Genomic DNA, 13,331 nt, shown 5'->3' with positions numbered 1-13,331 from the left:
AAAACGCGGTGTGCGTCCCCTGCCGCAAGTACCCATCTTGGCATTGGCTGTGTGGGAGTTTTGGCACCAGTGGGGGGTGATGGAGCTGTAGTGCTGAAGGCTAACAGACTTACAGTGCTGACAAGCTCAGAAAAGGGGAAAAAATAACTTTTACATTTGCAAGCATAGTGCTGCTATAGCAGCCCCCTGTAAAGGTGCAACCAGCTTTTCTGTTGGCACCAACAAAAATCTGACCTGCCTGAGCATGGAGGCGGGGTTATAGGGGAGAGGAGTCAAACATTCTGGCAAGCCTAAAAGCTTTACAGTTTGGTGTGCAGACTCCACCACCATCCACTACCTACAGCCCCAATTTTCTCCCTGTGAGCCCTATGAAACCCGAAGAAGAAAATACAAAGTATGTTGTGCAAAACACACAGCATAAACCATAAGTTCATTGCAAGCTTGTAAACCCCATCAGACCCCTCCACATGCTTGCTGCATAAATAGCTCCCCCGTACAGGGCTGGACCATCAAGTGCTCTGGCAACAAACCAGAGAAGGGGTGCCACACAACAGATAATATGAGCATGTGATACTGCCACCACAGAACAATTCATCCGTAAGGTAAGAGTGGAAGCGTAAGGTGGATGAAGATGTTAATTTAATTCTCTATCTACACATATATTATTAGAACATTTAAACTTAGTTTCAGAACACCAAACCTCCTATACTATATTCATACACTTAACGTGAATGAGTGTGCACTGTCTCATTCAGTTACATTCCTTGTATATAAAATATTTCTCAGTAATGTCAAACCCACTGCTCAAACCCACAAACTCTCACAATGCAGTCAGACAGCTTACACATGGAGCTATTTGCTCCTGCAGAGTAAACATGATAACTTGAATTATATGAAGCTAGTTGTAATTGTTATTTGATGGTCAATGTAATGGGCATTGCAACTGAGTAAATCTGTGTAGAGTGACAGCAGGGGATTAGATAGATCTGCTTGGCTGCAATGGTTTTATACTCACCATTACAACTAGTTTCATATACAGTAGTTACAATCAGTGGCGCCAAGAGAGGAGGGGGTACAAATTACCTGGGCCCAGGTCTGATGTTGGGGCCCAATGGGGTCCCAAGCCAACGCCTTCTTTGATTAGGCCATGCCCCCTGAAAAGTACCTTGGCCCAGCCAGGCTCTCTACTGCTCTAGCTGGGAGGCATGCCATACTCCTCTGAATGGGTGCTTCTCATGTGCTACACATGCCTCCAAAGAGGTGTTGCCCTGCCCCCAGCATGCTGTGGTCACACCCCCTCTGGGGGGAGGGGCAGGGGGGGCCAGAAAGTTGTTGTACCGGTGCCCAGGAATTCTCTTGGCACCCCTGGTTACAATGGGCTGTAGTTATGTGACCGGCGGTCACAATACCTCCCCTTACATTCTCAAGCCTCATAAACCCGACAGTCGGCATGCCGTCTAAAATGGACTATTGCCACTCGTGGGTGTTCATGATACCTATATCGAATAGAATCTGTGCTGAGCGTAGCTCGTCATCGAGCCCACAGCCTGGTGAGCACAGCAAGCCGTCAAGGGACTTCATTGCGCTAGCACCGTCCCACCCTCCCCTGCCGGCATTCTGTGGCCGTGATCCCGGCTTCATGATGCAGACCGGCGGGATGCCGGACGCCGGTAAAACATACCCAACCCGTTACAATTACCAGGCTTCCTATGCAGATGTAAATAGCTCCATGCATATGGGGGTCATTCCGAGTTGTTCGCTCGTTATTTTTTTGTCGCAACGGAGCGATTAGTCGCTAATGCACATGCGCAATGTCCGCAGTGCGACTGCGCCATGTAAATTTGCTATGCAGTTAGGTATTTTACTCACGGCATTACGAGGTTTTTTCTTCGTTCTGGTGATCGTAATGTGATTGACAGAAAGTGGGTGTTTCTGGGCGGAAACAGACCGTTTTATGGGTGTGTGCGAAAAAACGCTACAGTTTCTGGGAAAAACGCGGGAGTGGCTGGAGAAACGGAGGAGTGTCTGGGCGAACGCTGGGTGTGTTTGTGACGTCAAACCAGGAACGAAACTGAGTGAACTGATCGCAGATGCCGAGTAAGTGTGGAGCTACTCAGAAACTGCTAAGAAGTGTCTATTCGCAATTCTGCTAATCTTTCGGTCGCAATTTTGATAAGCTAAGATTCACTCCCAGTAGGCGGCGGCTTAGCGTGTGCAATGCTGCTAAAAGCAGCTTGCGAGCGAACAACTCGGAATGAGGGCCATGGTATCTGACTGTAATGTGTGAGGTCCTGGGTATGACACTACAGAGAAATGTGTTTTTTACTACAGGTAGCTATATACAGATGTAATAAATTGTGCCTCACACCCTCCCAGCTCCTCACACCCTTCTCCATCGCTGACTTTGTCTGTGTCCTCAGACCTGGTAATGATTTAAAATAAATTAAAAAACAACAAACTGTGCCAAGATATGTGTTAGTTCCCCTGCATCTCCCCCCTGCTTACGCCACTAATAGCAACAGCATATTAAACATAGAGGCACCTTTGAATCATCTATAGGCAGTGGTTCTCAAAGTCCTCAGGCCCTCAAACAGTCTCATTGTTGTTCAGGTGCACAGGTGTACTTATTACTCACTGACACATTTTAAAAGTTCTACAGGTGAAGCTAATTATTTCACTTGTGATTCTGTGAGCAAATCTGCAAAACATGCGCTTTGTGAGGTCCCGAGGACCGAGATTGAGTACCTGTGATCTAAGGCAGAGGTTCTCAAACGCGGTCGTCAAGGCAACCCAACGGTACAGGTTTTAGATAAATCCATGGACCAGCAGAGAGGGTTTAAATCAAATTGACTGAAGTGCTAATTAAGTCACCTGTGGCCAAGCATGGATAAATTTAAAACTTGGACCATTGGGGTTCCTTGAGGACTGTGTTTGAGAACCTTTCATAAGGTATGCTCCTTTCTTACTTGCAAGGGGGAAAATCCACAAGGAAAAAAAACAAGATTTAAGATAGTGGGCAGTATAGTGCCTATATTATTCTAATAGACTCTTGATGCATAAATGTAATAAACACAAATTGCAAGTCAAGCTTCCTACCAGGAATGGTGGCTACATGGAAGGCCTATACTTGTCTACAGTTCTTTACACCTTGAGCATAAAGTAATGTATACCCTTCAGCATGTAAGCCCCCTGAAATGTGTGACCATTGTTAGGTTACACATACATTTACTTTTTAAAATTTTAGATTACATCTCACGAAATTATTTCTATGGCATGGCTAGTATTCCATGAACATGTCTTGCCTGGGTTTGGGTACAGGATGCAGACAGTGAGGATGCCAGGATGGTCAGAATACCAACAGTAGTATCCTGACTGTCAGAATGCCAACACTTTTTAGTTAGTATACTAAAACTAAGGGGTATATTCAATTAAAACCGGATCCATTCCAACATGAATTTGTCGGAATGGATCCGACAGAACCTATTCAATGCGGCCAAATCTGACAGGATTCAGGACTTTAAAAAAGTCTGATTGAGATGAAGGTGCTGAGAGAGAGCAGTGGGGAGATTGGAGTGAGCAGCGGGGAGACGGGGAGAGCAGCGGGGAGACGACGGTGAGCAGCAGCGAGACAGCGGTGAGCAGCGGATACAGCAGCTTAGCCGGAGGATGGGGCACCGCCGCCAGACCTCACCGCAGCATCCACCCGGCTCCAGCAAGCGGGACCTCGCTTGCTGGAGCCGGGAGGATGCTGCCGTGAGGTCTGGCGGCGGTGCCCCATCCTCCGGCTAAGCTGCTGTAGCCGCTGCTCTCCCCTGTCTCCCCACTGCACACTGCCATCTCCCTGCTGCTCACCCCCATCTCACTGCTGCTTACCCCCGTCTCACCACTGTGCTCCCTCAGCACCCTCATCTCAATGCAACTTTTTTTGTTGGGTTGAGATGGTCGGACACAGGTCCAAAACCTGTCGGATTTGGCCTCGTTTCCGACAGAAGCACGCAGATCGGCAGCTATTCCGCCAATCCACGTACTTTTCGACAAGTCGAATTCCCTGTCTTGTCGAATAAAAAAGTCTGGGACTGAATACGTCGGAACCCCTACCGACTTCAAAAAGTCGAAAATTGCCGTCTTTTCGACAAGACGGCAGTTTCTACACCAATTGAATATGCCCCTAAGCCTTACCCTGCTTATCTACAGCCTAACCCTCCCTGCAGTCTATTCCTAACACCCTCCACAGCCTAACCCTCCCTGGCATACTAACATTCAGGATGCCGACTGTCGGGACTCTGAGTAGTGTTGGATTCCGGTTCCGGTCTTACAGCCGGCATCCCATCCATTGGGACACCAACTACATCCCCTTGCCTAGGGTCATCTAAAGCATGAACTATTAATTCCTTCTCCCATTATGCTCTATGGTAGATATTTATTGTCCAATGATTATTAGGTCATGAAAATAGGATTTTAATACCTACCTAAGGATTTTAATACCTACCAGACTAAGAGAAAATCCTTTTCTCTTAGTCCGTAGAGGATGCTGGGGTCCCAAAAGGACCATGGGGTATAGACGGTATCCGCAGGAGACATGGGCACACTATAAGACTTTGAATGGGTGTGAACTGGCTCCTCCCTCTATGCCCCTCCTCCAGACTTCAGTTAGAAAACTGTGCCCAGAGAGACGGACATTTCGAGGAATGAATTTATTGTTTAAACACGGTGAGTGTCATTCCAGCCCACACCTCGAACATGCCACAGAACGTGGCATTCAATAGAACACAAGCTGATGGCATGGAAAAACCATACAGCAAAATGCTGACCGAAAACGTAACACAACTTGTGTGTATCATGACCGATAATCACATATCGCATGTCATGGCACGAATAACCGCAGCAACAGACTTGACTGAAAACACCACATGAGTGTAACGACCACCAATAGCTGCAGATACAGCACGCACTGGGACGGGCGCCCAGCATCCTCTACGGACTAAGAGAAAAGGATTTACCGGTAGGTATTAAAATCCTATTTTCTCCTACATCCTAGAGGATTTATACCAAAGCTCCAAACCGGGCGGGAGAGTGCGGATAACTCTTCAGCACCGATTGAGCAAACCTGAGGTCCTCATCAGCCAGGGTATCAAACTTGTAGAACTTATGAAAAGTGTTTGAACCCGACCAAGTAGCCGCTCGGCAAAGTTGAACCGCCGAGACTTCACGGGCATTCTCCCAAGAAGAGCCCACCTTCCTGGTAGAATGGCCCTTCACCGACTTCGGTAACGGCAATCCAGCCGTAGAATGAGCCTGCCGAATCGTATCACAGATCCAGCGTGCAATAGTCTGCTTAGAAGCAGGAGCCCCAATTTTGTTGGGAGCATACAGGATAAACAGACCTCTGTTTCCCCAATCTGAGCCGTTCTGGTGACTCAAATATTCAAAGCTCTGACTACCACAAGAGACTTCGAATCAGCCAAGGCTTAAGTAGCCCCAGACACAACAATAGGTTGGTTCCTGTGAAAATGCAGAAAACCACTTTAGGCAGAAATTGTTGTCAATTTCTCAATTCCGCTCTATCCACAAGGAAGATCAAAGAGGGCTCTTGTGAGGCAAAGCTGCCAATTCCGACACCCGCCTTGCGGACGCCAATGCCAATAGCATGACCACTTTTCAAGAGAGAAATTTTTACCTTACGTAAAGGTTCCAACCAGTGTGACATAAGAAACTGCAATACCACATTAAAGTCCCATGGTACCACTGGGGGCACAAATGGAGGTTGGAAGTGCAGCACTCCTTTCACGAAAGTCCGAACTTCTGGAAAGGTGGCCCATTCTTTTTATTTTTTTTTAAAGATAATTGATAAGGCCGAAACCGGCACTTTAATGGAGCCTAACGCTAGGCCTGCATCCACACCTGCATGCAAAAAATGGAGAAAACGACCAAGCCGAAATTCTTCCGTAGGAGCCTTCTTGGATTCACACCAAGACACATACTTCCTAAATACGGTGGTAAATCTTCGCTGTTACTCCTTTACTAGCCTGAAGCAATGTGGAAATGACTTCACCGGCAATACCCTTTCGGGCCAGGATATGGCGTTCAACCGCCAAGGCATCAAACGCAGCCCCGGTAAATCTTGGTACACGCCCTGTCCTTGCTGTAACAGGACCACTCTTAGAGGAAGAGGCCAGGGATCTTCTATGAGTAAGTCTTGAAGATCTGGATAACAAGCCCTCCTTGGCTAGACCGGAACAATGAGGATCGCCTGAATCTTTGTTTTTCTTATGGTTATCACTTTCGGAAAGAGTGAAAGTGGAGGGAACACACAGACCGACTGAAACACCCAAGGTGTCACGAGGGGGTCCACTGCTATAGCTTGAGTGTCCCTTGACCTGGAACAACATCCCCGAAGATTCTTGTTGAGGCGAAAACGCCCTCACGTCTAATCGAGGAATTCCCCGAAGACTTGTCATTTCTGTGAACTTCTTGATGAAGACCCCACTCTCCTGGATGAAGATCGTGCTTAGGAAGTCTATTTCTCCATTGTCTTCACCCGGAACAACGATTTCTAATAGAGCGTTTACCTGCCTTTCCTCTCATCAGAAACTTTTGTGGCTTCCACCATTTCCGCTCTGCTCCTCATTCCGCCCTAGTGGCTTACTTCCGCCACTGCTGTTTAGTCGTCCGACAGAATTAAGACGGGCAGAACACGAAGAAGATGTTCCATTGTAAATAGCTCTTAATAAAAGAATGCTTATTGCAGGCAAGCTTTTCGGCTTGACCTTTCCCCTTGGAAATTCTTCCTTTGGAAAACTGCTCCCCAGCCTCGGAGACTTGTATCCATGGACACCAGGATCTAATCCTGGATCCCGAACCATCGTCCCTGTAGGAGGTGAGAACTGTAAAGCCACCACAGGAGAGATATCCTGGTCCTGTAAAATAGGAATATTTACCGGTGCATGTGCAGGTAAGACCCGGACCATATGTCCAACTGGTCCCGCAAAACAACTCTGGCATTTGACCTTCTCACCGAATGGCCTTGTAGGCCGCAACCATCTTCCGCATCAACGAAAGGTATCGACGGGTTTACACTGTTCCAAACCTGATCCGACTCTGGATCATCAGATCTCTTTCCACAGGAAAAAACAAACTCTTAACCGATCAGTATCTAAACTTATTCCCAACTCCCACCTCAGCGTCGTTGGGATCAATAGCGATTCTTTGTGACGAAGAACTGTCAGAGAGAAACAACGAATTGTACCATTTGTTTCTTGACCTCGCCGCAGTCAGGAGAGCGTCCCAGTACAGAAAAATAATGGCTCTTACTATAGAAGGAAAACCATCATACCACCATCACTCTGGTGAAATGGCAAAAATAGGTAAGTTTAATGCGGATGACACCGCACTTAAAACCACTTTCTTCTTTTACAGGTCGGAAATCCCTTCCCTGAGAGATTCCAAGTTGTAGTTCAACTTCTTAAGAAGAAATCTTTTTGGGATTGTTCTGACCGAGCTGTACAGTCTGAGAAGCACGAAAAAGCCTGAATAACAGCTTATTCCCTTTCTTTTTTTTCTTTTTTTTTTATGACAGGGACAGCAGGACAATGTCCTGATCCTGAACCAAGCCTTGTATGGTGTCACCTACTACCTCCCCGTCCATAGGAGAATCGGTAAGATCTATTTTAAAAATCAGCGAGGGGAATCATCTGGAAACTCGAGTATGTACCCCTATGGACTGTATTCTTAACTCACTGTGTCCAGTCCATTCCAGGACTGACTGAGGAGTATTAGACGCATTCCCACTGGTGTGGGCTCCAGCAAGATAGACCCAGCGATCTACGGTGGACGTGGTAGAAACAGAGGATGATATCTTGCTCTGCGAACTTGAAAAGGCCGCAGACCTCTTACCTTTTCACCTTCCTCTACCTGCAAAGAAGGGGAAAACAAAACGGTAACCGACCGGTCAAAATGACTGCATCCCACAAAAAATGCGTCACCAACCGTTGTGAGAGAACATAGCTCAGGACGGTAGACATACCAGTGGTATCTGCCGAGATCCACTTAACCAAGCCATCCCCAAACCAGATAATCCCTTCATAGGGAAGATGCTCCAGTATTTCTCTGAGTCAATGCATACCTCTTGTCGTTGCACGGCAGCATGCTGCAATGTTATAGATAGGACCCGAGGAATATCCCATTTCTCCCCAGGGTAATTATATCGGATAACAAGTTAACCGACCATCTTTGAATACAAGTACAGCCCCATGCGCATGTAATGCAAATATCATCAAAGCATATAATTAAAATTATAACTAGCTTCCTGTCTACGATCTTTGGTGACAGGGCCCCGTGTAGACCAGGGGTAGACATTCACTTTATTCCATCCACGGCGGGAGAAGAATAAACACTCGGACTCCTCGTGAGGATTCGAGACCATCTTGTCATGGCTGACCTAGAGCTTCATCAACAGAGCGACCAGCACATGAGAAAGAATAACTGTACTTCAACATTCATAATAAATTGTAATATAACTATACACATTTAAATACACATATGTACACACATATACCTATAGATACATCTCATATATATATATATATATATATATATATATAAAATCTGTCAGGAACATCAGGGTCCCTAGTGACATTTATGTGTTCTGAATGTGTATGAACATGTACTGAATGCCAATATTGTGGATCTAATCAGGAAACATTATGACCGACATAGAACATAGTATTCGTGTCGACGACAGGGAGTTGTGACTGGGCAAAATAACAGATTTCTGACCCCGAGGGATCTGAGGGAAACATATACCTAATTTCACTAGGACGCCTCCACAAGATACTATCACGTCTGTGCTCGAGCTACAGCTCACTGCAACGTACCATACATATATATACCTACAGGTATAGGTTTTTATATATATATATATATATATATATATTATTATTTTTTTCACCTAGTCATCATAGTTGGTGCCGACAGGGTCACCCACATACTTCTGTGTTCCCCAGACAGTGCTTACTTTGGCAAAGCTTACCACTACTGACATGCTGACACTTAATCTAATGAATCAAGTACCATCTGGAGTCGGCTCTGCCGACAGAGGGATACCCATATCTGTTTGCGGTAGATCACTCACACATGTTGACACACGTGTACTAAAACACCCACCAGCATTGCTAACATGGGCAGATTTCTGATAGGGAAACCACAACACTGTGTACACACGCACATTATATACATATATCTATAGTGCCTCATGGTGAACCTAGTGTATTGCACTACATAACTGTGCCCCCCCTCATTTTACACTGTTGGGTGTTTTGTCGGGCCCAGCATCTCTGTGAGGAGAAAATGGCGCTGTACAGAGTTGTGAGGGCTAAGCCACGCCCCCTTCTCGGCCCCGCTATCTTTTTACAGTTTTATACTGGCGGTTGTCCGTATACAGTGCCTATGCACTGTATACATCTTTGCCAGGGTTAAACTGTGAGGTATATTGCTGCCCAGGGCGCCCCCCCCTGCGCCCTGCACCCTTGTAGTGCCGCTGGTATGTGGGAGCAATGGCGCGCAGCGCGACCGCTGCGCGTTACCTCCGAGACTCTGAAGTCTTCTGCCGTCACTGAAGTCTTCTGTTCTTCTAATAATCACCCGGCTTCTTTCTTCTGGCTTTGTGAGAGGGGGTGACGGCGCGGCTTCGGGAACGAGCAGCTAGGCGAACCAAGTGATCAGACCCTCTGGAGCTAATGGTGTCCAGTAGCCTAAGAAGCAGAGCCCTTGAACTCAGAAGAAGTAGGTCTGCTTCTCTCCCCTCACTCCCACGATGCAGGGAGCCTGTAGCCAGCAGGTCTCCCTGAAAATAAGAAACCTAACATAAAGGGGTATATGCAATTGCGGTCGAATTCCCGAAAATGTCGAAAAACGGGACATTTTCACCCAAAAAAAAATTCGACAATACAATACAGTACTTTTCGCCAAAAAAACGGGCATTCCAAATTCGACTTTTTGAAATTCGACGTTTGTCAAATTCGATATTTCTGCAATGGTACAAATGCGGCATTTCGACAAAAGTATATTCAATTGAAGATTGTAAATTCGACAACAGTGCTTTTAGACAGTAAATTCGTCATTTTCAATCCGCCACACTTTCACGGGGGGTCTCTGCATTAGGGGAAAGGGGTCCCATGTGTAAACATGGGACCCCTTTCAGTCCGTGTGGAGCGGGTATGCGTTTTTTTGTTTTGCCAAGTACGTGGATTACAAATATCACAGGACACTGGATTTAGGTGAGTATAATTTTATTTTCAGGTACCCCGGATGTCGACAGACGGAGACGTGGCCAGAGTCGGCGTGTCAACATAGGTAAGTATGTATGTGTCGGCATGTGTGAAATAAAGTTGTATTTTCACGGTGTCTGTGTCCTGTTTTTATTTGGGTATTTTTTTAGCAGTAAAACTACAGGTACCAGCGGGCCCTTTTCCCCTCCGCATGCTGGTACTTGTGGTTCTCCAAGTACCGGCTTGCGGGGGAGGCTTGCTGGGACTTGTAGTTCTTCTGCAAAAAACAATATTCTTACATTTTACTCGAGTCTATCAGCCCCCATCCGGAGCCCTTGGATGGGGGGGACAGCCTTGGGCTTCACCCCTGGCCCTTGGGTGGCTGGGGGGGGACCCCTTGATTGAAGGGGTCCCCACTCCTCCAGGGTACCCCGGCCAGGGGTGACTAGTTGGATATTTAATGCCACGGCCGCAGGGCGCTGTATAAAAGTGACCCCCGGCTGTGGCATTATCTGTCCAGCTAGTGGAGCCCGGTGCTGGTCCAAAAAATACGGGGGACCCCTACTCTTTTTGTCCCCCGTATTTTTTGCACCAGGACCAGGCGCAGAGCCCGGTGCTGGTTGTTAAAATACGGGGGATCCCCTGTCATTTTTTTCCCCGTATTTTGGCAACCAGGACCGGCTCAAAGAGCCCAAGGCTGGTTATGCTTAGGAGGGGGGACCCCACGCAAAAAATTTTTGGGTTTTTTACCGTTTTTTTAACATTTTTAAAAATCTAATCAAAATCCGTCAAATCGGCTGTTTTTCGACAGCGGGACTGTCGAATCCGTTTTTTATTGAATATGTCGAATTCTGGCACCCACCGTGTGTCGAATTAAAAAACGGGCGAAAAATTGCCGCAATTCGCCCGGAATTGCATATACCCCAAAGTCTTTTCAGAGAAACTCAGGAGAGCTCCCCTAGTGTGTGTCCAGTCTCCTCTGGGCACAGAGTCTAACTGAAGTCTGGAGGAGGGGCATAGAGGGAGGAGCCACTTCACACCCATTCAAAGTCTTACAGTGTGCCCATGTCTCCTGCGGATCCCGTCTATACCCCATGGTCCTTTTGGAACCCCAGCATCCTCTAGGACGTAGGAGAAATTAAAGCACTGCAAGATTTAAGGGGTCTATTTATTAAGCCTATGAGAACACTGCAAGAATTAAGGGGTCTATCTATTAAGCATTGGAAAGAAATAAAGTGGACGGAGATATACCAACCAACCAGCTCCTGTCATTTTTCAAACAAAGCCTGTAACATGGCAGCTAGGAGCTGATTGGCTGGTACTTAATCTCTCTTCAAGGCTTTGTAAATAGACCCCTAAGGTTTATCCCGCAAAAAAACCTCACGGACCTCACACACCATTTTAGACTACCACGGGTATGCGCTAGAGATGAGCGGGTTCGGTTCCTCTGAATCCGAACCCGCCCGAACTTCAGGTTTTTTTACACGGGTCCGAGCAGGCTCGGATCTTCCCGCCTTGCTCGGCTAACCCGAGCGCGCCCGAACGTCATCATCACGCTGTCGGATTCTCGCGAGGCTCGGATTCTATCGCGAGGCTCGGATTCTATATAAGGAGCCGCGCGTCGCCGCCATTTTCACACGTGCATTGAGAGTCATAGGGAGAGGACGTGGCTGGCGTCCTCTCCGTTTAGAGAAGAGAGAGAGACAGTATTTTGGGGAGCATTAGGAGGAGTACTACTATACTGTATACTACTATACTACTTGCTGAAGTGATATTTATAGATTAGATAGTGTGACTGTAAGTGTATTATCTGACTTGTGGGGGAGACACTGACAGTGGGGAGCAGTTAGAGTCTGAGAGCAGGACTCAGGAGTACATATAACGTACAGTGCACACTTTTGCTGCCAGAGTCAGTGCCACACTGCCATTGTTGTGACCACACTGACCACCAGTATAATAATATATTTTGTGATTGTCTGCTTAGGCCTCGGAGTACTAGTTGCAAGTTGCAACGTGACCTGAAGTGACCACCAGTTTAATAATCAATCACCACCAGTTTAATATATATATATATATATATATATATATATATATATATATAAAATTGTATATAATATATATATATATATATATATATAATATTGTATACCACCTACCCGTGGTTTTTTTTTTTCATTCTTCTTTATACATACTACTATAGTAGCTTACTGTAGCAGTCTGCGGTGCTGTGCTGACCTGACAGTGTCCAGCAGGTCCGTCATCAGTCATTACATATTAAATATATATAGTACCTGTCCGGCTGCAGTACTAGTGATATTATATTGATTTCATCTCATTATCAATAATTTATCATCCAGTCTAGACTCTATATTAGCAGCAGACACAGTACGTTAGTCCACGGCTGTAGCTACCTCTGTGTCGGCACTCGGCAGTCCATCCATAATTGTATACCACCTACCTGTGGTTTTTTTTTTTTCTTTCTTCTTTGTACATACTACTATAGGATAGTAGCTTACTGTAGCAGTCTGCGGTGCTGCTGAGCTGACAGTGTCCAGCAGGTCCGTCATCAGTCATCATTACCTAATAAATATATTATCTACCTGTCCGGCTGCAGTACTAGTGATATTATATATACATACATATATATATATATATATTGATTTCATCTCATTATCAATCATCCAGTCTATATTAGCAGCAGACACAGTACGTTAGTCCACGGCTGTAGCTACCTCTGTGTCGGCACTCGGCAGTCCATCCATAATTGTATACCACCTACCCGTGGTTTTTTTTTTCTTTCTTCTTTGTACATACTACTATAGTATAGTAGCTTACTGTAGCAGTCTGCGGTACTGCTGAGCTGACAGTGTCCAGCAGGTCCGTCATCAGTCATCATTACCTAATAAATATATTATCTACCTGTCCGGCTGCAGTACTAGTGATATTATATATACATACATATATATATATTGATTTCATCTCATTATCATCCAGTCTATATTAGCAGCAGACACAGTACGGTAGTCCACGGCTGTAGCTACCTCTGTGTCGGCACTCGGCAGTCCA

This window comes from Pseudophryne corroboree, chromosome 1, assembly GCF_028390025.1.
Source record: "Pseudophryne corroboree isolate aPseCor3 chromosome 1, aPseCor3.hap2, whole genome shotgun sequence".
NCBI lineage: Eukaryota > Metazoa > Chordata > Amphibia > Anura > Myobatrachidae > Pseudophryne > Pseudophryne corroboree.
The sequence above is the reverse complement of the archived record's forward strand: the minus strand, read 5'-3'. Positions refer to the sequence as shown.